General features: G+C 45.6%; 1 long non-coding RNA gene across 1 annotated transcript in view; it reads right to left on the bottom strand.

Annotated features, from left to right (window-relative positions):
- The window catches only part of LOC134935591 (uncharacterized), a 34501-nt gene that overhangs the window by 5757 nt on the left and 5698 nt on the right, over positions 1 to 23046 (bottom strand). Inside the window, exon 2 of the long non-coding RNA XR_010180274.1 lies at positions 18599 to 18705. This is a non-coding gene — a long non-coding RNA (uncharacterized LOC134935591). The remainder of the gene's footprint in view (positions 1 to 18598; positions 18706 to 23046) is intronic.

Here is a 23046-nt window from a genome sequence, read left to right as displayed (position 1 = left end):
TAATGTCTTTCTTTCCAAATGACACAGATCCTAATAGATGCAAGGAGCTCCATGTGAGCAAGTTGGCAGCTCAAATGGCATATGACATGCAGTCTCCTTAAGTTTCTCCTGTAACTGCTGCTGCCCATATTGCCCAACATTAGTGACACCTCTACCATGACTCAATCTGATATGGTGACCATCCATAGAATACAACTAGGAAGAAAAAAAAGGCTTTCTCTGGCAGGGTCCACAGGTTATTCACAGGATAACATTGGGATATGATGAAGCGACAGTGGATTTGCACCAATCGGTCTACGCTTTTCGGCCTCCCAGCATGCAACGGGCCCGTCCATATATCCCTGCCTCCTGGCTCAGGCAAATCAGTTTTTTAGTTTGGTGCGAGAGGAGCCGGACCATGGTCAGAGGGCTGCTGATTTTTAGCAGCACTAAGCTTTCTTATTTTATTTTTATAGTCTTACTATTTTTTCTTGAGTGATCTTTCTAAAAAGCGTCTTATGCGTACCTTAGAAAGAGTCGCTCCAAAAACTCTCCACCGAGTCATAACAACGCTTACCCATGAGTACAGTGTGTTTCGGTGGGCGTCTGTGTCGGATATACTAGCAGGTCCAGCAAACATTACCAGGCTGTGGCCGGAGTATGGGGAGAAGGTAAGGCATCGGTTCCGCTTAGAAGGGGAATATGGACAAAGCCGCACTGTTTTGGGAGGAGACTACCAAACAGTCGCTTACGCGGCTGCCACCTGTGGTGCTCCAGCGCTAGGCCTTAGTGATCATAGGCTCCAGGAATAGTATGTGGCTGCGATCCCTAGGGTTGATGTCAGCAGTGGGGAGTCAGACGCTCTCCTGGTTGCCCCTCCCCCTGGTTCATGACCAGTTTCCTGCAAGTCTCCCACCATGAACTGTTTCCCGATTCTGTCTCAGACGCTGTACACGAAGGGGACCCAGTCGCAGCATAGGTTGCTGTGTGACGGGTGCGGCTGTGTTCACTGAGCGTCTTTGTTCACTATAGGTTCATGGAGCGGCAGTGTTCACTTGTAGCGTCTGGATCCACTCAGCGTTCGCAAACGTATTGATCGGTCCTGGAAGTGAGGTGAGTCTCCCTGTATCCCACTCTATTGAGTATGGGTAATACAGCACTAAGTCTCCTTTTTAAATCTTTTTAAATCTACCTTTTTAAATACGAATAGTTAGATAAGTGCCTATTGCATATGAGTCTGTATACTATTACTGTTGTTTTTTTCCGCTATGCATCTGAATACGGTAGATCTGTTTAAACATCATTCAGTAATATGTTCTCCTACATACTTGAAATGAAGTTGTAGTTAATGATGTGCTCATATTGCTTATTATACTAATGTATAACATGTGACTGACTGCTAGTGTGATTGCTGACTTTACTATATATATCAGTCAGTTTTTTTCTATTCCGATCCTTAATGCTGGTGCATGGGTAGGGTCGGATTGTAGGTCACTTTAAAAAGCTTAAAGTGATTACAGTCACAAATTGTGTAGTACACTGTGGAAGTGTTGATTATTTATCATGTCTAAGAGTGGCAAAGGTGAGGAATATAAACTCACAGCAATACCAACACTCATATCATGTTTGTCTTGCAAAGCTGTGTTAACCTCTCAGGATCTGGTTCACTATGGTTTGTGTGCAAATTGTTTTAACTTTCACTAGGGTCTCTTGAAAAATACAAGGCAGAGTCAGGTGGAGGTTTATCCACCTTGGGCTATGTTTGCACAGACAGTATCCAGTATAGCTGAATGGATAATTCCTCCAACTCCTATACCAGGTATAGGTTACACAATAAACCCTTACATGCAGCTTCCCACTTGCGGTTTATCACTTCCAGCAGCAGCCTCTCAAAAGAAACAGGCTAATAAGCCAGTGTTAAGTAAATCTTCATTCTCACAGGCTACACATGTTTCAGATGAGGATTCATTGGAGGATGAAAGCTCAATAAATTCTACTTCGGCATATGAAGAGGAGGAAGGTCTCAGCTTAGTGGATATAGCTGAGTTAATTAAAGTAATGAAAGACATTCTATCCTTAGAGGATTCAGCAGAGTCTGTGTTAAAAACAAGGCACCTGTGTTTAAACGTCCCAAAACAGTTCAGACTGAGTTTCCAGGGTCAGATCAGCTGACAGAAATCATGGAAGAAGCCCAATAAGACACCCAATAAGAAGTTTAGAATTCCTAAGAAATGGAATTCCAATTATCCTCTTCCAGCAGGGGATTGTTTAAAAAGGGAGGTGGCTCCTAAAGTAGATACGCATGTGATTTGATTAGTGCGAAAATTTACATTACCTTTGCCTTCAACATCATTAAATGATGTCACGGATAGGAGAGTGGATGGTTTTTAAAAAAAACATTTTTTTCCCTGTCTGGGGCAGTCATAAGGCCATCGATGGCTTCAGCTGGGATGGCAAAGGCAGTGGCTGCCTGGGCTGATGCATTGGAGGGGGATTTTTCAATAGCATCTAGAGAGCAAAAATCCCATATAGCACATACAAAACAGGCTGCAATGTTCTTGGAGGAGGCAGCATTAGATATGAGTACTATTGCCTCCAGGGCATCAGCTTCAACAATAGCTGCTCGCAGAAAGCTGATTCAGAATCAAAGAAGGTTTTGGAATCTTTGCTTTTTCTGGAGACATTCTTTTTGGTAAAGAATTGACAGATATTTTGGAGTCAGAAGCACACTCCAAGAAGGTAAAAGTTTCTTCCACATACAATTTCAAACCTAAAGTTTCGGCTTTTCGGCCCTTTCGGTCTCAAGGAAAAGCTAAAGGAAAAAGTGATGGCAGGCAGTCCCAATACAACAAGTCTGGTAAGACTAAAAAGCATTGGGCTATGAGAGGACCGGTTAGTAAAACAGATAATAAGCCATCAGCCTGATGGTGCGAGCCTCCACCTGGGGGATCCCAGGGTGGGGGGCCTACTTCTTCAGTTTGCAAAGATCTGGCAGCAGTCTACAACAGATGTCTGGGTGCAGGAAGTGGTATCTCTAGGTTATACTTTTGCCTTCAAGACGCACCCTCCTCGAAGATTTTTTATACCAGCCCATCTCGTGTAGAGATGAAGGCCAGGGCTTTGCAAGAGGCAGTTCAGAAATTGCTTCAGTCAGGAGTAGTCATTCCAGTTCCTCCTGTGCAACGAGGACAGGGTTTTTAATCCAACCTGTTTCTAGTTCAGGAACCAAAGGGGTCAGCCCATTCTCAATATCAAAGTACTGAACAAATACATTTGGGTACCTTGGTTTCATATGGAGACTTTTCGTTCCATCATTTTGGCGATGGAGCCAGGGGATTATATGGTATCCCTTGATATACAGGATGCTTACCTACATGTTCCTATAGCACTGTCCCATCAGTGCTATCTCAAGTTCACTATTCTCCAACAGCATTTTCAGTTCCAGGCCCTTCCTTTTGGGTTAGCCAATGCCTCCAGAGTATTTACCAAGTTTATGGTGGTAATGGCAGCTTATTTCCGCCAGCAGGGGATAAGAATTTTTCCATACCTCGACGATCTTTTAATCCTGGCACAGTCGCAGGAATTACTCCTATGTCATCTGCAACAGACAATAATGAGTCTGCAAAGGCGCGGGTGGCTCATAAATTGGGCAAAATTGTCTCTGGTTCCGTCACAGCGGATGACTCACTTGGGGGCTGTACTGGATTCAAGTCTTCAGAGAGTAAAGCCACATGGTCTTCCATTAACACATTCATGAGACATTATGCCATGGATACCTTTGCCTCTCATGACGCTGAATTTGGGCACAGGATTCTTCTGTCCAATCAGGAGCGTCCCCACCACTAAATTGCTTTGGGAAATCCCAATGTTATCCTGTGTATAAACTGTGGACCCTGCCGGAGAAATATACGTTATAGTAAGAACTTACCGTTGATAATGGTATTTCTCCTAAGTCCACAGGTTCCACAGGGATCCCACCCTGACGCACCTGATTTGAGGATCCTTTTACTCACTAACCTCTTCCTTCTTGTACGGAAGAGTGTGCACGTGTGTTCTTCTCGCCTGATTAGGGCTATCTATGATGCTCCTGCCTTGAGCTTTGGGAATACAACTGATTTGCCTGAGCCAGGAGGCGGGGATATATGGACAGGCCCGTTGCATGCTCGGAGGCCGAAAAGCTTTGACCGATTGGCGCAAATTCTCTGTCGCTTCATCATATCCCAATGTTATCCTGTGGAACTTGTGGACTTAGGAGAAATACTGTTATCAACGGTAAGTTCTTACCATAACGTATATATTTGGAGCCCACTGTACAAAGTTGCTTTGGTGTACTTAAGCTACCCACCCTTCAGTGTGTACTTGAAAAGAGTTTTTAGCAGAGCACAGCCGGGAACTTTGTGAGTGGTGTAGGGGGCTACTTACTCAAAGTGTGGAAAAGATGATGTTCATAAAAATGAACTACAAATTCTATGAGGAAGAACTTTCCCACAATTTATATTAAAGTAGAGAGACTTATGTACAGTAATAGTGGATTCCAGCGGGAATGAGTTAATATTATGTGGTGATGATGATGTTAACACTGATGAGGGTGAGGTTGAGTATGAGAATGACCTCTTCCAACTGTAGAAAAGATTAACAACACTGTTAGCTACCTTAAGCTCATTGGTAGTTATTTTGTGGGGCCCCAAACAAACCATACAATTCAGCCACAAAAGTGTTAGTCCCTGTCACTGAAGTGTTTGGTTTGTTAACCTGTGCATGTCCTTTTTAATATCTAACATAAGGGTGGGTGGCCCAAGGAAGATTCCATCTTGCACCACTTTTCTTTTCTGCCACTACTGTGCGACATTGTTTCATAAATGCGCTCTAAACTGCAGTGTGTTTGTTTCTGCTGCTCTGTTGCTTAGTAACCAGCCAGCTCGGTGCAGCCTTTGGCCAGTATTGCTGAAAACAACCAAAACCAATACACAAAATGAATACTGATCCAAAATCATGTGGGTCAGCAGACTTCTCTAACCCTTTGCATGTTACCTTTGATGAATTAGATACATATAAATAAGTTAACTACTAATGATAAAGATACGAACAACAGTGCTGGTGTTTTCAATTTTTTGTCAAAGTTATTATTAACAATATTAAATTAAAATTTTAAATGGTGACAGCACTAAAGAATGTACAGGAAAACTAAACACACACAGAACCAAACGCTGGTGTTCAACTCCTCATTCCAGAAACCATCCATTCAGGTACGGTAACCAAGGGCATAGCTACCATAGGTGCAGGCAATACGGCTGCTACAGGGCCCAGAGCTGAGAGGGGCCCACCTTCCCTGTCAAAGTTACATGTGTTATATACATTTTCGTGATTGGGTGGTACATAGGGGTCCTTTCAATCTTCTTCCTTGGGGCCTGCAATATATCTAGGTATGCCCCTGGACTTGCTCATTGTAGTGTGGTATAATATGAACTGGAGGACATTTTTGTAATTTTATAATATATGAACCAGGGCACTGTACGGGGAGCACTATATATCATAATGTGAGTTGGGGGTACTGTGTGGCATAATGTGTACTGGCAGCTCCGAAATATGACATAGGGTGAACTTAAGCACTACTATGATTCATAAAAGAAACTAGGGCACTACTATGGGGCATAACATTAAATAAGGCTCTACCATGGTTCAGAAAATTAACTAGGGCACTATTATAGTGCATAAAATTAACAACTGCTGCAGAGAAGTGTCTCTCTAGAAGCATTGGGACTGGGGCCCCTTCAAAATGTTGCTATGTGGCCCACAAAGTTCTGGCTACGCCCCTGACGGTAACCATTTCCTGTCCAGCACAAATGAGTGACAACATACTCTAATGCAAGGAGAGAGCACCCACTAAGCCTAAAACTTAACATAACAAACAAGCTACCATTATGTACTGACAAAGTAAGGCCTAAGCCACTGCACTTCCACAAATGAAAAACTTCTCTAAAGAAAACCCTGAAACTAGCAGAACAGATCCCCCACAAAAATGGCCAAACCAGCAGGACTAAGGTAAACACTGTCAAGATGGTAAAGATGCACATCCCAGAATCTAATTAATACATGCTCCACAACTCAACCATTATTCTGCAACAAGTAATGAGCCACTGCTGTGTTGACCTTCTTCTGGGACACATCCTACTTAGCACTAGAGATGTGTGACAGGAACTTTTCATTTTTTGTGTTTTGGTTATGGTTCTAATTCCCGCTTGTGTTTTGGTTTTGGCTTGGTTTTGCCCAAACCACCCTTTCATGTTTTGGTTTTGGTTTTGGATCTGGATGATTTTTGAAAAAAACATAAAAACAGCTAAAATCACTGAATTTGGGGATAATTTTGATCCTATGGTATTATTAACCTCAATAGCATTCATTTCCACTCATTTCCAGTCTATTCTGAACACCTCACACCTCATAATAATGTTTTTAGGCCTAAAAGTTGCACCAAGGTGGCTGTATGACTAAGCTAAGCGACATAAGTGTGCGGCACAAACACCTGGCCCATCTAGGACTGGCACTGCAGTGGCAGACAGGATGGCAGATTTTAAAAATAGACCCCAAACAGTACATGATGCAAAGAAGAAAAAGAGGTGCAATAAGGTAGCTGGATGACTAAGCTAAGTGACACAAGTGTGCGGCACAAACACCTGGCCCATCTAGGAGTGGCACTGTAGTTGCAGATACGATGGCACTTAAAAAAACTAGGCCCCAAACAGCACATCATGCGTAAAAGAGGTGCAATGAGGTAGCTGTATAGCTAAGCTAAGCAACACAAGTGTTCGGCACAAACACCTGGCCCATTAAGGTGTGGCACTCCAGTATCAGGCAGGATGGTACTTTAAAAAACTAGGCCCCAAACAGCACATCATGCAAAGACGAAAAAGAGGTGCAATGAGGTAGCTGTATGACTAAGCTAAGCGAAACAAGTGTGCTGCACAAAAAACATGGGATGTGCTGGAATTTGCCCAGATGTAATACACACACAATATTGGTGGCACAGGATAGCGTACCCCTAAACCAAACACACACACGGCAAAGCCTGTAAAATTAATTTGGAAAGTAATAACCCTTTTATTTGAAGCAATTATAATAATATGCTGCACAGACGAGCGTAACCCTACACCACACAGGGCAAACCCTGTAAAAATTATTTGGATAAAAATATAAATAATGTATATAACCCTTTTATTTGGCGTAAATAATATACAGCACAGGACACCACCACTGGACTGGTGCAGCACAAGACAGCACCACTGGACTGTATTTATATGGCAGTACTCCTGAACTTATACGGCAGTACCCCTGGAGTTGTACGGCAGTGTCAGACAGGATGGCACTTTAAAAAACTAGTCCCCAAACAGCACATGATGCAAAGAAGAAAAAGAGGTGCAAGATGGAATTGTCCTTGGGCCCTCCCACCCACCCTTATGTTATATAAACAGGACATGCACACTTTAACAAACCAATCATTTCAGCGACAGGGTCTGCCACACGACTGTAGCTGAAATGACTGGTTTGTTTGGGCCCCCACCAAAAAAGAAGCAATCAATCTCTTCTTGCACAAACTGTCTCTACAGAAGCAAGATGTCGACCTCATCCTCATTCTCCAATTTCTCACCCCTTTCACTGTGTACATCCTCCTCCTCACAGAGTATCAATTCGTCCCCACTGGAATCCACAATCACAGGTCCCTGTGTACGTTCTGGAGGCAATTGCTGGTAAAGGTCTTCCCGAAGGAATTTATAATTCATTTTGATGAACATCATCTTCTCCACATTTTGTGGAAGTAACCTCCTACGCCAGTCGCTGACAAGGTTACCGGCTGCACTAAACACTCTTTCGGAGTACACACTGGAGGGGGGGCAACTTAGGCAAAATAAAGCCAATTTGTGCAAGGGCATCCAAATTGCCTCTTTTTTCTGCCAGTATACATACGAACTGTCTGACGTGCCTACTTGGATGCTGTCACTCATATAATCCTCCACCATTCTTTCAATGGTGACAGAATCATATGCAGTGACAGTAGACATGTCAGTAATCATTGGCAGGTCCTTCAGTCATGACCAGATGTCAGCACTCGCTCCTGACTGCCCTGCATCACCGCCAGCGGGTGGGCTAGGAAATCTTATCCTTTTCCTTGCAGCCCCAGTTGTGAGAGAAAGTGAAGGAGGAGCTATTGATGGGTCACTTTCCGCTTGAGTTGACAATTTTCTCACAAGCAGGTCTTTGAACCTCTGCAGACTTGTGTCTGCAGGAGAGAGATACAACATAGGCTTTAAAACCTAGTATCGAGCACGGTGGCCAAAATCTAGTGCTCTGATTTCAACAGATTGACCACCCTTGAATCCTGGCAAAGTGAATGAAGGGCTCCATCCATAAGTCCCACATACTTTGCGAAATCGCTCCGTCTTAACTCCTCCTTCAATTTCTCCAGCTGCTTCTGCAAATGCCAGATGAGGGGAATGACCTGACTCAAGCTGGCAGTGTCTGAACTGACTTCACGTATGGCAAGTTCGAAGGGTTGGAGAACCTTGAACAAGATGGAAATCATTCTCCACTGCACTTAAGTCAGGTGCATTCCCCTTCCTTTGCCTATATCGTAGGTGGATGTATAGGCTTGAATGGCCTTTTGCCAGTGCCAGATTAAGGTCCACAATGGCCTGGAGCTGAAATTTTTGAAGGGCCTATTGTTGCAGCACAGTGGGTGTGATTAGCACCACAGAAAATTTCTCCCTGTGTGGGCAGGTGGGTGTGGTGGCATACTACTGTACATCACTGCACATCCTCCCCACACTACATCACTTCATGGTGGGGTCTATTTACTAATGGGTCTATTCATGAAACAGTGAAAAGTGTGGAGAAGTGAGCCAGTGGAGAAGTTGCCCATGGCAACCAATCAGCATTGATGTAACATTTATAATTTGCATACTATAAAATTATACAGAGCAGCTGATTGGTTGCCATGGGCAACTTCTCCACTGGCTCACTTCTCCACACTTTTCACTGCTTCATGAATGGACCCCATGTCTTGGATGGAGGTAACGTGGACGGAGATAAAGTACCAGCCAATCAGCTCCTAACTGTCATTTTTCAAACACAGCCTGTGACATGGCAGGAGCTGATTGGCTGTTACTTTATCTGGTACTTTATCTCCGTCCACTTTATCTCCATCCAAGGCTTAGTAAATAGACCACCTCAACACTATGGGGCATATTTAATACAATCCACATCCGAGATGCGGGTGTGATACATTTGACCAAAATCGTATCAGGATAATTGAATACATCACAGGGATGTATCAATTATTGCATACAGGGATAGAGCTTGCGAGAAAGCTCTGTCCCTGTGAATCCTGTTACCACAATTCTCAGGGTATTTTGCGATCAGATGGTTGCCGCCCAGACAGAGTGAAAAACCGCCCTGTGCTAGTCTGTATATGCCGTGCAAAAAGCTTTGCAAATGCTGGTCAGCTGCAAATCCGTTCACAACCCACTCACCATCGAATGATTTTTCCAGTCTGTGCGTAGCCCAGGACATACTCCTACAGTGCGAAAGAATCGGCTGATCGGGTCCGGAGCTGACGTCACCCTCCCTGAAAACTCTTGGGAACGCCTGCGTTTATCCTGACACTCCATGAAAATGGTTATTTACCACCCCCAAATGTCTGCTTCCTGTCAATCAATCTGTGTACGCCTAGATATCAAAAAAGACGCTGATTTCTTTCCCAGTTTGACCTCGCGCCTGCGCATTACGATCCGTACGCATGCGCAGTCTATCGATAATCGGCAACCTTTCAAATTCGCACAACAGCGATCAGGTCTGAATTATCACCACACTGTACCTGCCCAAACTACCCCCCAACACTACATCACTATGGGGTCATTTCCGACCTGATCGCATGCTGCAGTTTTTCGTAGGCGTGTCGCTTGGGCACAAAGCGGATCGATGCTGTGCAATGGGTTTTACGAAGAATCCATTCGCACAGCCGATCGCAAGGAGATTGACAGGAAGAGAGCATTTGTAGGTCACAACTGACCATTTTCAGGGAGTGGTTGTGAAAACGCAGGCGTGTCCAAGCGTTTGCAGGGCGGGTGTCTGACGTCAATTCCGGGACCAGACAGGCTGAAGTGATCGCAGCGGCTGAGTAAGTTCAGACCTACTCAGAAACTGCACAAATTATTTTTGTACTGCTCGGCTGCACAGGCGTTCGCACACTTACACAGCTAAAATACACTCCCCTGTGGGCGGTGACTATGCGTTTGCACGGCTACAAAAGGTAGCTAGTGAGCGACCAACTCGGAATGACCCCCTATGTTACCTACTCACATCTCATACCCTGCACAAATCCTTCTACACTTTTTCCAGGTCCCATAATATATAGATACATATTATTTTAATTTAAATGGCTCTTCAAGATTGGCTTACTGAGTTTCAAAGCATTACATGACCAAGGCCCAAGGTACCTGAAACAGCTTCTGATCCCATACTGCCCCACTCGATTACTGCGATCTGTAGATGAAGGACTTTTAGCAGTACCTAGAATCTACCGTAATTCATCTGGGGGTCGAGCTTTTAGTCATGCGGCTCCGACTCTATGGAACTCACTTCCCAGCACAGTGCGAGAGGCCCCAACTATAGAATCCTTCAAAAGTAGACTCAAGACTTTCCTGTTTACTCAAGCATTTCCATAGTGTCTCTTTTAGTATCTTCATGCTTCTGTATTTTATGAAAAATGTACTTCATTATTTTTCTGTACTATATTATGCTGTGTATCTGTTAAGCGCCTTGAGTCCTATTGGAGAAAGAGCGCTATATAAATAAAATTATTATTATTATTATTATTATTTAATATGCTGCAACACCATTGTATTTCAAGCTCCTGTCTTAATAAAATAAATAAATAAAAAATACTGGTTACTTTAAAGCCAGGTATGATTCCAACACTGAAGCGTCAATACAAACTAACGGGTTGGGATGCCGGCTGTCAGAATACCGACCGTGGCATCCCGATGATTGGAATCCCGACAGCGGAAGACCTTCCCCCCCAGCCTAAACCTAACCCACCCGCCCCTACCTGGTAGCCTAATGGCCCATACACACGGTGAGATTCGGGCTATGCCCGATTCTCACTATGCGACAGGGGCTAGGTCGGCATCGCAAGCACATAATGACTGTGCTTGCTATACTGACTATGTGTGATTTTGGCTAAGTGGCAATTTTGACTATCTCTTCTATAGAGATAGTCAAAATTGACTTGCCTGCACAGTCTATCTATTCTTGCGATGCCGACCGCGTGAGACCGCGCATCGGCATCGAACCGGGATCGCAAGGTGACTTCACCTTGCGATCTGCACTAACGTTTCTTACGATTTTGACTATATAGTCAAAATCGTAAGAAAAACTCTCACCGTGTGTACACACCATAACTCTAACCCTCCCTAGAGGGTGCCTAAACCTAACCCCCCCCCCCCCTACATCCTGGAGTGCAGCCTAACCCTTCTCCCGCAGCCTACACCTAACCTCCTCTCCACGCGGCTTACCTGTCCTACATGGATATTCATTCGGCATCTTGGCTGTTCGAATTCCAGTGCTGGGTTGGTGCCCCTATTTGGGATGCCATTGTCGGTATTCCAAATAATGTTGGGATTGTGGTGTTGACATTCTGACTGCCCAGATCCTAAACTGGCCAGTTAATCAGTAATAATGCAGTATCTGCCAGCACCATGGGGCTGCCCCTAGTCCACAAACAATCATGCTTGTAGCAGCTGAGCAGAAGCAGCACCCATCTTCCCACAATGTACCTACTCCGAGCTGGCCACCTGCCAGCCAAATAAGCAGCAGCAGGCCCCCCCAGGATCACAGAGCACGCCCCTCGTGTAGCAGGATCTCTGAACACAGTGCCCCCCTCCCCAATCGTGGGAATACTTAACACCCGGACACCCATTACTCCCGTGGGAAAACAAAGCACTGTTCCGCAACCCCTCTCCACTGCATAAACACACGTGCCGCTTGTAGCAGCTTAGAGCAGAAGCTGCACCCATCTCCCCACCACGGCACTCGGAGCTGGCCGCGCAACACTGAGCACCCGGAGACCCAGACCACCCTTTCCCCAACGCAGAGCACCCGGTGACCCGGACCCCTCCCCCCCCTTCCTCCACGCAGAGCACCTGAATCTCACACCTCCGTTCCTCCTGATGCGGGAATAATCAGCCGGAGCTTCAGACTTTAAGGAACGGAGCGTCTGATGGGTGATTGAGCTGGTTGTTAGGTAGGGTCCAGGGGCGTCTGGCGCTGAAGGGGCTTCTTTCGGCCGGCAGAGGTCAGTGGTGATGTTACTTCTGGTGGCTGGGCTGTGAGTTAGCTGGGCGGGTATTGACAGGAAAACAAAAATTCTTGCCAACACTGGCGCCGCTGCAGGGAACGCTGTGGGCCTATTTTCAATGGGAGGCCTGGAGCTGCAGCTCCATCCGCCCCATTGTTAATCCGGCCCTGCCTTTTGCTGCTCCTCCATCCTCTGAAGCATATAGAGTGTTGAATTCCACCTCGTTACCACCTCTTGCTTCAGGTGATGGCAGAGCAGGTTCAAGCGTGTTTGATGGTGCTCCAGTCTTCGGTGGCTGAATGCCGAAAGTGGCACGCAATTTTTCGGGCCACCCACAGCATCTCCTGCATGCCCCTGTCATTTTTAAAAAAATACTGCACCACCAAATTACTTGTATGTGCAAAACATGAGACGTCCTGGAATTTGCCCAGATGTAATGCACGCACAATATTGGTGGCATTGTCCGATATCACAAATCCCCAGGAGAGTCTAATTGGGGTAAGCCATTGTGCAATGATGTCCCTCAGTTTTCGTAAGAGGTTGTCAGCTGTGTGCCTCTTATGGAAAGCGGTGATACATATCGTAGCCTGCCTAGGAATGAGTTGGCGTTTGCAAGATGCTGCTACTGGTGTCACTGCGGGAGGCCATACATCTACCCAGTGGGCTGTTACAGTCATATAGTCCTTAGTCTGCCCTGTTCCACTTGTCCACATGCCCGTGGTTAAGTGGACACTGGATACAACCGCATTTTTTAGGACTATGGTGACTCTTTTTCTGACGTCTGTGTACATTCTCGGTATCGCCTGCCTAGAGAAGTGGAACATAGATCGGAATTGATACCGGGGACACAGTAACTCTAACAAATCTTTAAGTGACTCTGAACTAATGGTGGATACCGGACGCACCTCTAACACCAACATAGCTGTCAAGGGCTCAGTTATCTTCTTTGCAACAGGATGACTGCTGTCATATTTCATCTTCCTCACAACGGACTGTTGGACAGTCAATTGCTTACTAGAAGTAGTACAAGTGATCTTCCAACTTCCCCTCTGGGATGACGATCGACTCCTAGCGGCAACAACAGCAGCAGCAAAAACAACAGGCGTACCACTCAAGGATCCTCCAGAGGAATCCCGGTTAGGAGAGGAATCCTCAGTCTTGCCAGTGACATGGCATGCAGGACTACTGATGTTCCTGACTGAGGAGGAAGTTGACGTTGAGAGAGTTGGTGGTGTGGCTTGCAGGAGCTTGGGTACAAGAGGAAGAAGGGATTTAGGTGTCAGTGGACTGCTTACGCTCTTACCCAAAGTTTCACAACTTGACACTGACTTCTGATGAATGCGCTGCAGGTGACATATAAGGGAGGATGTTCCTAGGTGGTTAACATCCTTACCCCTACTTATTACAGATTGACAGAGTTAACACATGGCCTAACACCTGTTGTCCGGATTTGTGGAGAAATAATTCCACACCAAGATGTGGCTTTTTTTATATTTTGCCCAGGCATCACAATGGGCTTCTTCATCCCATGGACAACAGATGTCTCCCCCTGCCTCAGTCAAACAAACCACATAACCATCAGAATCCTCATCGTCAAGTTCCTCCTCAGCGTTGGCAACACCCATATCCTCATCCTGGTGTACTTCAACAGTGACATCTTCAATTTGAATATCAGAAACTGGACTGTGGGTGCTCCTTCCAGCACTTGCAGGGGGCGTGCAAATGGTGAAAGGAGCCACCTCTTACCGTCCAGTGTTGGGAAGGTCAGGCATCGCAATCGCTGACACACTTGGACTCTCCTTGGGGATTTGTAATACCATCTCAGAACGCACAGTTCTTTTCTGTGCTTTTTCCATCTTAAGTCTTTTCATTTTTCTAGTGGGAGGATGAGGGCTTTATTCGTCACGTGAAGCTGAACCACTAGTCATGTACATAGGCCAGGGCCTTAGCCGCTCCTTGCCACTCTGTGTCATAAATGGTATATTGGCAAGTTTACGTTTCTCCTCAGACCATTTAAATTTCTTTTTTTGGGTCTTTTTACTGAACTTTGGCTTTTTGGATTTTACATGTTCTCTACTATCACATTGGGCATCGACCTTGGCAGACGGCGTTGATGGCATTTCATCGTCTATGTCTTGACTAGTGGCAGCAGCTTCAGCACTAGGAGGAAGTGGATCTTGATCTTTCCCTATTTTATCCTCCAAATTTTTTCTCTCCATTATTTTTCTGGAGTTACATAACACAATATGTGGCACAGCAGAGTCTACACCTACACCCCACAGGGCAAACCCTGTAAAAATTATTTGGATTGAATATTAATAACCCCTTTATTTAGAGTAAAAAATATGCAGCACAGGACAGCACCACTGAATTTATATGGCAGCACCACTGGACTGGATTTATACGGAATTATATGGATTTAAATGGAATTATACGGCAGTATCACTAGAATTATACGGCAGGATTACTGGAATTATACGGCAGGATCACTGTAATTATACGTCAGGATTACTGGAATTATACGTCAGGATTACTGGAATTATACGGCAGGATCACTGTAATTATACGGCAGGATCACTGTAATTATACGGCAGGATTGCTGGAATTATACGGCAGGATTACTGTAATTATATAGCAGGATTACTGTAATTATACGGCAGGATCACTGTAATTATATGGCAGGATTACTGGAATTATATGACAGGATTACTGCAATTATACGGCATGATCACTGGAATTATATGGCAGGATCACTTTAATTATATGGCAGGATCACTGTAATTTTACGGTAGGGTTACTGGAATTATACGGCAGGATCACTGTAATTATATGGCAGGATTACTGGAATTATACGGCAGGATTATTGGAATTATACGGCAGGATCACTGTAATTATACGGCAGGATTACTGTAATTATACGGCAGGATCACTGTATTTATACAGCAGTACCACTGGACATATACGGCAGGATCACTGGACATATATGGCAGTACCACTGGACATATATGGCAGCACAGGGACATCACCACTGGACTGATGCAGAACAACACAGCACTACTGCAATGGACTGGATTTATACAGCAGCACTGGACATATGGCAGCAGAGGACACCACCACTGTGACTGGACTAATGCAGCACATCACACCACCACTGGACTGATGCAGTACAACACAGTATCCTATACAGCAGAACTGGACATATGGCAGCAGAGGATACCACTGTGACTGGTCACTGGACTGACTGATGCACAGGACACTACCACTGGTCTGATGCAGGACATCGCAGCAACACTGTAAGGGACTTATTATACAGCAGCACTGGACATATGGCAGCAGAGGACACCACCACTGTGATTGGACTGATGCAGCACAACACACCACCACTGAACTGATGCAGCACAACACAGCTCCCTATACAGCAGCACTTGACATATGGCAGCAGAGGACACAACCACTGTGACTGGACAGATGCAGCACAAGACACTGAGAGAATGGAGACACGTCCTCTCTCTACACTCTCCAATGCCAGAGTGAAAATGGCGGCGATTCCCGGGTCCTTACATGGAATCCAAACCCTGCGAGAATCCGACAGCGGGATGATGACGTTGTGCCTCTTTCTGGTTTCCTAGTCAGGCGGGAAAACCCGAGCCTGCCTCGGATCCGGGCTCGGAGCGTGAAGTCCGGTAGGGTTCGGTTCTCTGAGAACCAAACCCGCTCATCTCTACTTAGCACCAGCCCTAGCATTCACCAGACACTGCTTAGCTTGTGACCAGAAACAACCACAAAAGTTTATCAGGGATAGGATATAACAGGATATAGAAAAACAACAACAGATAAAGCAATGCAGAAGGAAGGAAAGAAGGAAAGCTGGAGGAATAGGGGAGAGGCACCAAAGAGGCAGAGAGAGGTATCATAAAACAGACAATGTAGAAAGGATAACACAAGTACAATTAATTTTTTTTAAATAATACCAAAGTACTGCCCTTCCCTGTCCAGTGAACTGGAACAAAGACCCAGATATTCTGCCTCACACCACTATTAATTCTAAACACTCCTCCCACTTAAATTACTATTTGCTTTTAAAATTCAGATAACTACCTTAAAGGGGAAATACCAGTATATTATTCAAGTGGCAACTCTCAAAGCCACTTGTGATTTAATATCCATCATGCTTATACTGTCAGTCTTCGGTAAGACTTCTGTACTATTTTCACTAGTTTTAGTTTTGTTTAAGTGGGATTTTGTACACCTATGGACAGGGCTGCCCAAGGTCTACTAGCACCCTGTGAGAGTATTTTTGGAGCACCTCTCACCTAGCAAAAAAAACCACACATTGGCCCCAATAGGGGAAAAAACACACATTGGACCCCACAATGTGAAAACACACACATTGGCCTTCACAGGGAAAAAGAAAACACACATTTGCCTCCATTGGAAAAGAAAGCAAACACTGGCCCCAACAGGGAAAACACACACCAATTGGACCAGACAAACACATATTGGCCCTGACAGGGAAAAAACACACAAACATTGGCCCCAACGTGGAACAAAAATGTACACACATTGGTCCGCACAGGGAAGAAAACACAGACATTGGGCCAGACAAATACATATTAGCCCTGACAGGGTAAAAAAAACCACACATACACACACATTAGCCCCCACAGGAAAAACACAAACACACATTGCCCCTCCATGGAAAGAAAACACACACACACACATTGGCCCCCACAGGGAAGAAAACAGAAACATTGGACTGTACCAACACATATTGGCCCTGACATGGAAAAAAAATACACGTATTGGCCCTATAAGATAAACACACACACATTGGCATCAACATGGAAAACAAAACTACACAAACATTGGCCCCCATAGGGAAGAAAAATGCACACACATTGGGCCTGACAGGGAAAAAAACATACACATTGGCCCCAATAGGGGGAAAAAAAACATTGGTCATGGCAGGGGGAAAAATACTTACACATTGGCCCCCACAGGAAAACACACACACACACACACACACACACATTGGGCCTGATAAGGAAAAAGAACACACGTTTGCCCCCACAGGAGAAAAAAACACACTGGCCATGCAGGAAAAAAAAAACAATGGCCTCCACAATAAAACAAAGACATGCATTGGCTCGCTCAGGGAAAAAAACATACACGCATTGGCCACCCCAGGGGAAAAAACACATTGGCCCCCACCGGAAAAAAAACTCACATTGCCTTTATATGCCTCAGAAACCCCTTCATGCACACCAGCCATAGCAGAATTGTGTAAAATCAGAATGGTCCAGACCCTGGAATGCCAGACCAGACCATTTCCCTGCAGCAAATTCTGACACTCTGGAGCTTGTAGTGCACATCCTGGTCCAGGTGTGTCCCGTGCAGGGGCGACGTTTGTGATAGCTGTCACCATGGAGACAGGGGTGGAGAGCTTACATCCTCACTGTATGGTCTGGATCATTCCGGTTTTTACTCCTTCCCTGGACCATACTGGGAGGCTGTAATTTATCCCTTCCAGTCTCCATGGTCACAGCTGTCACAGACACCCCCTTGGACAGGACAACCCCAGATGGGGATGCATAGTTCAAGCACCAGAGTGGCAGAGGTTGTTGCAGGGAGCCACTGTGGACCTCCGGGGCCTGGGTCATTCTGTTTTTTACCCAATCCTGCCAGAAGCCACATCTTGTTCAGTCCAATGTATGATAGACATAACTCCTCCACAGACTACTCAACTATCCTTCTGTCTCTGATCACTGTCGACTGACACTCCAGAAGGATTATACTATATATATATATATATATATATAAATGAGACTTTTAGTTACAGTTAAAATGTACAGTTACTGCTGACACCCCCTCACTTGAATATTCACCAGCTTGCTTAACTTTGAGCGATGTCTTCCACTTTTCCACTGCATACATACCACAGCAGCGAGCAGTAATATAAAAGGGAAAAGAAAATAAGGTATACAGTAACTTATCCGGCACTACTGTATGAATGGCATCCTAGCAGAATTTCTCTGCTGACACTCCTTTGTTAAATTGAATTAGATCCAAATCGCCCCCCCCCCCCAAAAAAAAAAAATAACAAGCAATATGCAATGGTAGCCAAAGTGGCTGTGATCAAATGGATTTACCAGACCAGTTTGAACTGATGTAGACAATTTAGATACAGCATTCAATATGTGAGTCCCGGGCTCCCACAGGTCTTTAATTGAGATGAATACACCTCCCTGGGTCCACTCATTACCATCTCACCTGGCAAATAATTGCAAATGTATCCAATACCAACGCGTTTCAATCCCGTGGCTGGGGTCTTTTTCAAGGAATCCTGAGTGTGTACGTGTGGAGCACTCCCAATACACCTTAAAAAGGAGAAGATGTCCAATCACATGGTGCCAACCGCAGCTTTAACACAAATGTTAATTTATTACAATTACATGACGTGAAGCCGCCCGCGGCATCCTTTTCCATAACAGCGTGACCTCACATCCGGTCCGGTATATCACTTCCGGTACCGTACCATAGCAATAGCATAATAGCGTACCGCTGACCACAGCCAATCCCTATACATATGTTTACTACATGTCCTGTGATCCTCTTCAGTCAGGATAAACAAAACTTCATTTCCCGATGTATCTCCATGGTAACATGTATACAGTTCAACTCTTTTCAACTTTCACTGTATATAGAAATACCAGAAGGATATCATTAGCAGTCAATAATAATAACACCATAATAAGAGAGGATAAAATGGAAATATAGATAGATAAATATATAGAAAGTATAAAACGGTTAAGATAACAGGGGGAACATTATAAAAAACATTTGATTTCAAAATCAAGGTTAATCCCTCCAGGTTTTAATTAGAGATGTGCACTTGAAATTTTTCGGGTTTTGTGTTTTGGTTTTGGGTTCGGTTCCGCGGCCGTGTTTTGGGTTCGACCGCGTTTTGGCAAAACCTCACCGAATTTTTTTTGTCGGATTCGAGTGTGTTTTGGATTCGGGTGTTTTTTTCAAAAAACACAAAAAAAAAGCTTAAATCATAGAATTTGGGGGTCATTTTGATCCCAAAGTATTATTAACCTCAAAAACCATAATTTCCACTCATTTTCAGTCTATTCTGAATACCTCACACCTCACAATATTATTTTTAGTCCTAAAATTTGCACCGAGGTTGCTGGATGACTAAGCTAAGCGACCCTAGTGGCCGACACAAACACCTGGCCCATCTAGGAGTGTCACTGCAGTGTCACGCAGGATGGCCCTTCCAAAAAACACTCCCCAAACAGCACATGACGCAAAGAAAAAAAGAGGCGCAATGAGGTAGCTGTGTGAGTAAGATAAGCGACCCTAGTGGCCGACACAAACACCTGGCCCATCTAGGAGTGGCACTGCAGTGTCACGCAGGATGGCCCTTCCAAAAAACACTCCCCAAACAGCACATGACGCAAAGAAAAAAAGAGGCGCAATGAGGTAGCTGTGTGAGTAAGCTAAGCGACCCTAGTGGCCGACACAAACACCTGGCCCATCTAGGAGTGGCACTGCAGTGTCACGCAGGATGGCCCTTCCAAAAAACACTCCCCAAACAGCACATGACGCAAAGAAAAAAAGAGGCGCAATGAGGTAGCTGTGTGAGTAAGATAAGCGACCCTAGTGGCCGACACAAACACCTGGCCCATCTAGGAGTGGCACTGCAGTGTCACGCAGGATGGCCCTTCCAAAAAACACTCCCCAAACAGCACATGACGCAAAGAAAAAAAGAGGCGCAATGAGGTAGCTGTGTGAGTAAGCTAAGCGACCCTAGTGGCCGACACAAACACCTGGCCCATCTAGGAGTGGCACTGCAGTGTCACGCAGGATGGCCCTTCCAAAAAACACTCCCCAAACAGCACATGACGCAAAGAAAAAAAGAGGCGCAATGAGGTAGCTGTGTGAGTAAGATAAGCGACCCTAGTGGCCGACACAAACACCTGGCCCATCTAGGAGTGGCACTGCAGTGTCACGCAGGATGGCCCTTCCAAAAAACACTCCCCAAACAGCACATGACGCAAAGAAAAAAAGAGGCGCAATGAGGTAGCTGTGTGAGTAAGATAAGCGACCCTAGTGGCCGACACAAACACCTGGCCCATCTAGGAGTTGCACTGCAGTGTCACGCAGGATGGCCCTTCCAAAAAATACTCCCCAAACAGCACATGACGCAAAGAAAAATTAAAGAAAAAAGAGGTGCAAGATGGAATTGTCCTTGGGCCTTCCCACCCACCCTTATGTTGTATAAACAGGACATGCACACTTTAACCAACCCATCATTTCAGTGACAGGGTCTGCCACACGACTGTGACTGAAATGACGGGTTGGTTTGGACCCCCACCAAAAAAGAAGCAATTAATCTCTCCTTGCACAAACTGGCTCTACAGAGGCAAGATGTCCACCTCATCATCATCCTCCGATATATCACCGTGTACATCCCCCTCCTCACAGATTATCAATTCGTCCCCACTGGAATCCACCATCTCAGCTCCCTGTGTACTTTGTGGAGGCAATTGCTGCTGGTCAATGTCTCCACGGAGGAATTGATTATAATTCATTTTAATGAACATCATCTTCTCCACATTTTCTGGATGTAACCTTGTACGCCGATTGCTGACAAGGTGAGCGGCGGCACTAAACACTCTTTCGGAGTACACACTTGTGGGAGGGCAACTTAGGTAGAATAAAGCCAGTTTGTGCAAGGGCCTCCAAATTGCCTCTTTTTCCTGCCAGTATAAGTACAGACTGTCTGACGTGCCTACTTGGATGCGGTCACTCATATAATCCTCCACCATTCTTTCAATGGGGAGAGAATCATATGCAGTGACAGTAGACGACATGTCCGTAATCGTTGTCAGGTCCTTCAGTCCGGACCAGATGTCAGCATCAGCAGTCGCTCCAGACTGCCCTGCATCACCGCCAGCGGGTGGGCTCGGAATTCTGAGCCTTTTCCTCGCATCCCCAGTTGCGGGAGAATGTGAAGGAGGAGATGTTGACAGGTCGCGTTCCGCTTGACTTGACAATTTTCTCACCAGCAGGTCTTTGAACCCCAGCAGACTTGTGTGTGCCGGAAAGAGAGATCCAAGGTAGGTTTTAAATCAAGGATCGAGCACGGTGGCCAAAATGTAGTGCTCTGATTTCAACAGATTGACCACCCGTGAATCCTTGTTAAGCGAATTAAGGGCTCCATCCACAAGTCCCACATGCCTAGCGGAATCGCTCCGTGTTAGCTCCTCCTTCAATGCCTCCAGCTTCTTCTGCAAAAGCCTGATGAGGGGAATGACCTGACTCAGGCTGGCAGTGTCTGAACTGACTTCACGTGTGGCAAGTTCAAAGGGCAGCAGAACCTTGCACAACGTTGAAATCATTCTCCACTGCGCTTGAGACAGGTGCATTCCACCTCCTATATCGTGCTGAATTGTATAGGCTTGAATGGCCTTTTGCTGCTCCTCCAACCTCTGAAGCATATATAGGGTTGAATTCCACCTCGTTACCACTTCTTGCTTCAGATGATGGCAGGGCAGGTTCAGGCGTTTTTGGTGTTGCTCCAGTCTTCTGTACATGGTGCCTGTACGCCGAAAGTGTCCCGCAATTCTTCTGGCCACCGACAGCATCTCTTGCACGCCCCTGTCGTTTTTTTTAAAATTCTGCACCACCAAATTCAAGGTATGTGCAAAACATGGGACGTGCTGGAATTTGCCCATATTTAATGCACACACAATATTGCTGGCGTTGTCCGATGCCACAAATCCACAGGAGAGTCCAATTGGGGTAAGCCATTCCGCGATGATCTTCCTCAGTTGCCGTAAGAGGTTTTCAGCTGTGTGCGTATTCTGGAAACCGGTGATACAAAGCGTAGCCTGCCTAGGAAAGAGTTGGCGTTTGCGAGATGCTGCTACTGGTGCCGCCGCTGCTGTTCTTGCGGCGGGAGTCCATACATCTACCCAGTGGGCTGTCACAGTCATATAGTCCTGACCCTGCCCTGCTCCACTTGTCCACATGTCCGTGGTTAAGTGGACATTGGGTACAACTGCATTTTTTAGGACACTGGTGAGTCTTTTTCTGACGTCCCTGTACATTCTCGGTATCGCCTGCCTAGAGAAGTGGAACCTAGATGGTATTTGGTAACGGGGGCACACTACCTCAAGAAATTGTCTAGTTCCCTGTGAACTAACGGCGGATACCGGACGCACGTCTAACACCAACATAGTTGTCAAGGCCTCAGTTATCCGCTTTGCAGTAGGATGACTGCTGTGATATTTCATCTTCCTCGCAAAGGACTGTTGGACAGTCAATTGCTTGGTGGAAGTAGTAAAAGTGGGCTTACGACTTCCCCTCTGGGATGACCATCGACTCCCAGCAGCAACAACAGCAGCGCCAGCAGCAGTAGGCGTTACACGCAAGGATGCATCGGAGGAATCCCAGGCAGGAGAGGACTCGTCAGAATTGCCAGTGACATGGCCTGCAGGACTATTGGCATTCCTGGGGAAGGAGGAAATTGACACTGAGGGAGTTGGTGGGGTGGTTTGCGTGAGCTTGGTTACAAGAGGAAGGGATTTACTGGTCAGTGGACTGCTTCCGCTGTCGCCCAAAGTTTTTGAACTTGTCACTGACTTATGATGAATGCGCTGCAGGTGACGTATAAGGGAGGATGTTCCGAGGTGGTTAACGTCCTT

Source organism: Pseudophryne corroboree, chromosome 6 (genome assembly GCF_028390025.1).
Source record: "Pseudophryne corroboree isolate aPseCor3 chromosome 6, aPseCor3.hap2, whole genome shotgun sequence".
NCBI lineage: Eukaryota > Metazoa > Chordata > Amphibia > Anura > Myobatrachidae > Pseudophryne > Pseudophryne corroboree.
This window is presented reverse-complemented; position numbering and strand designations above follow the sequence as displayed.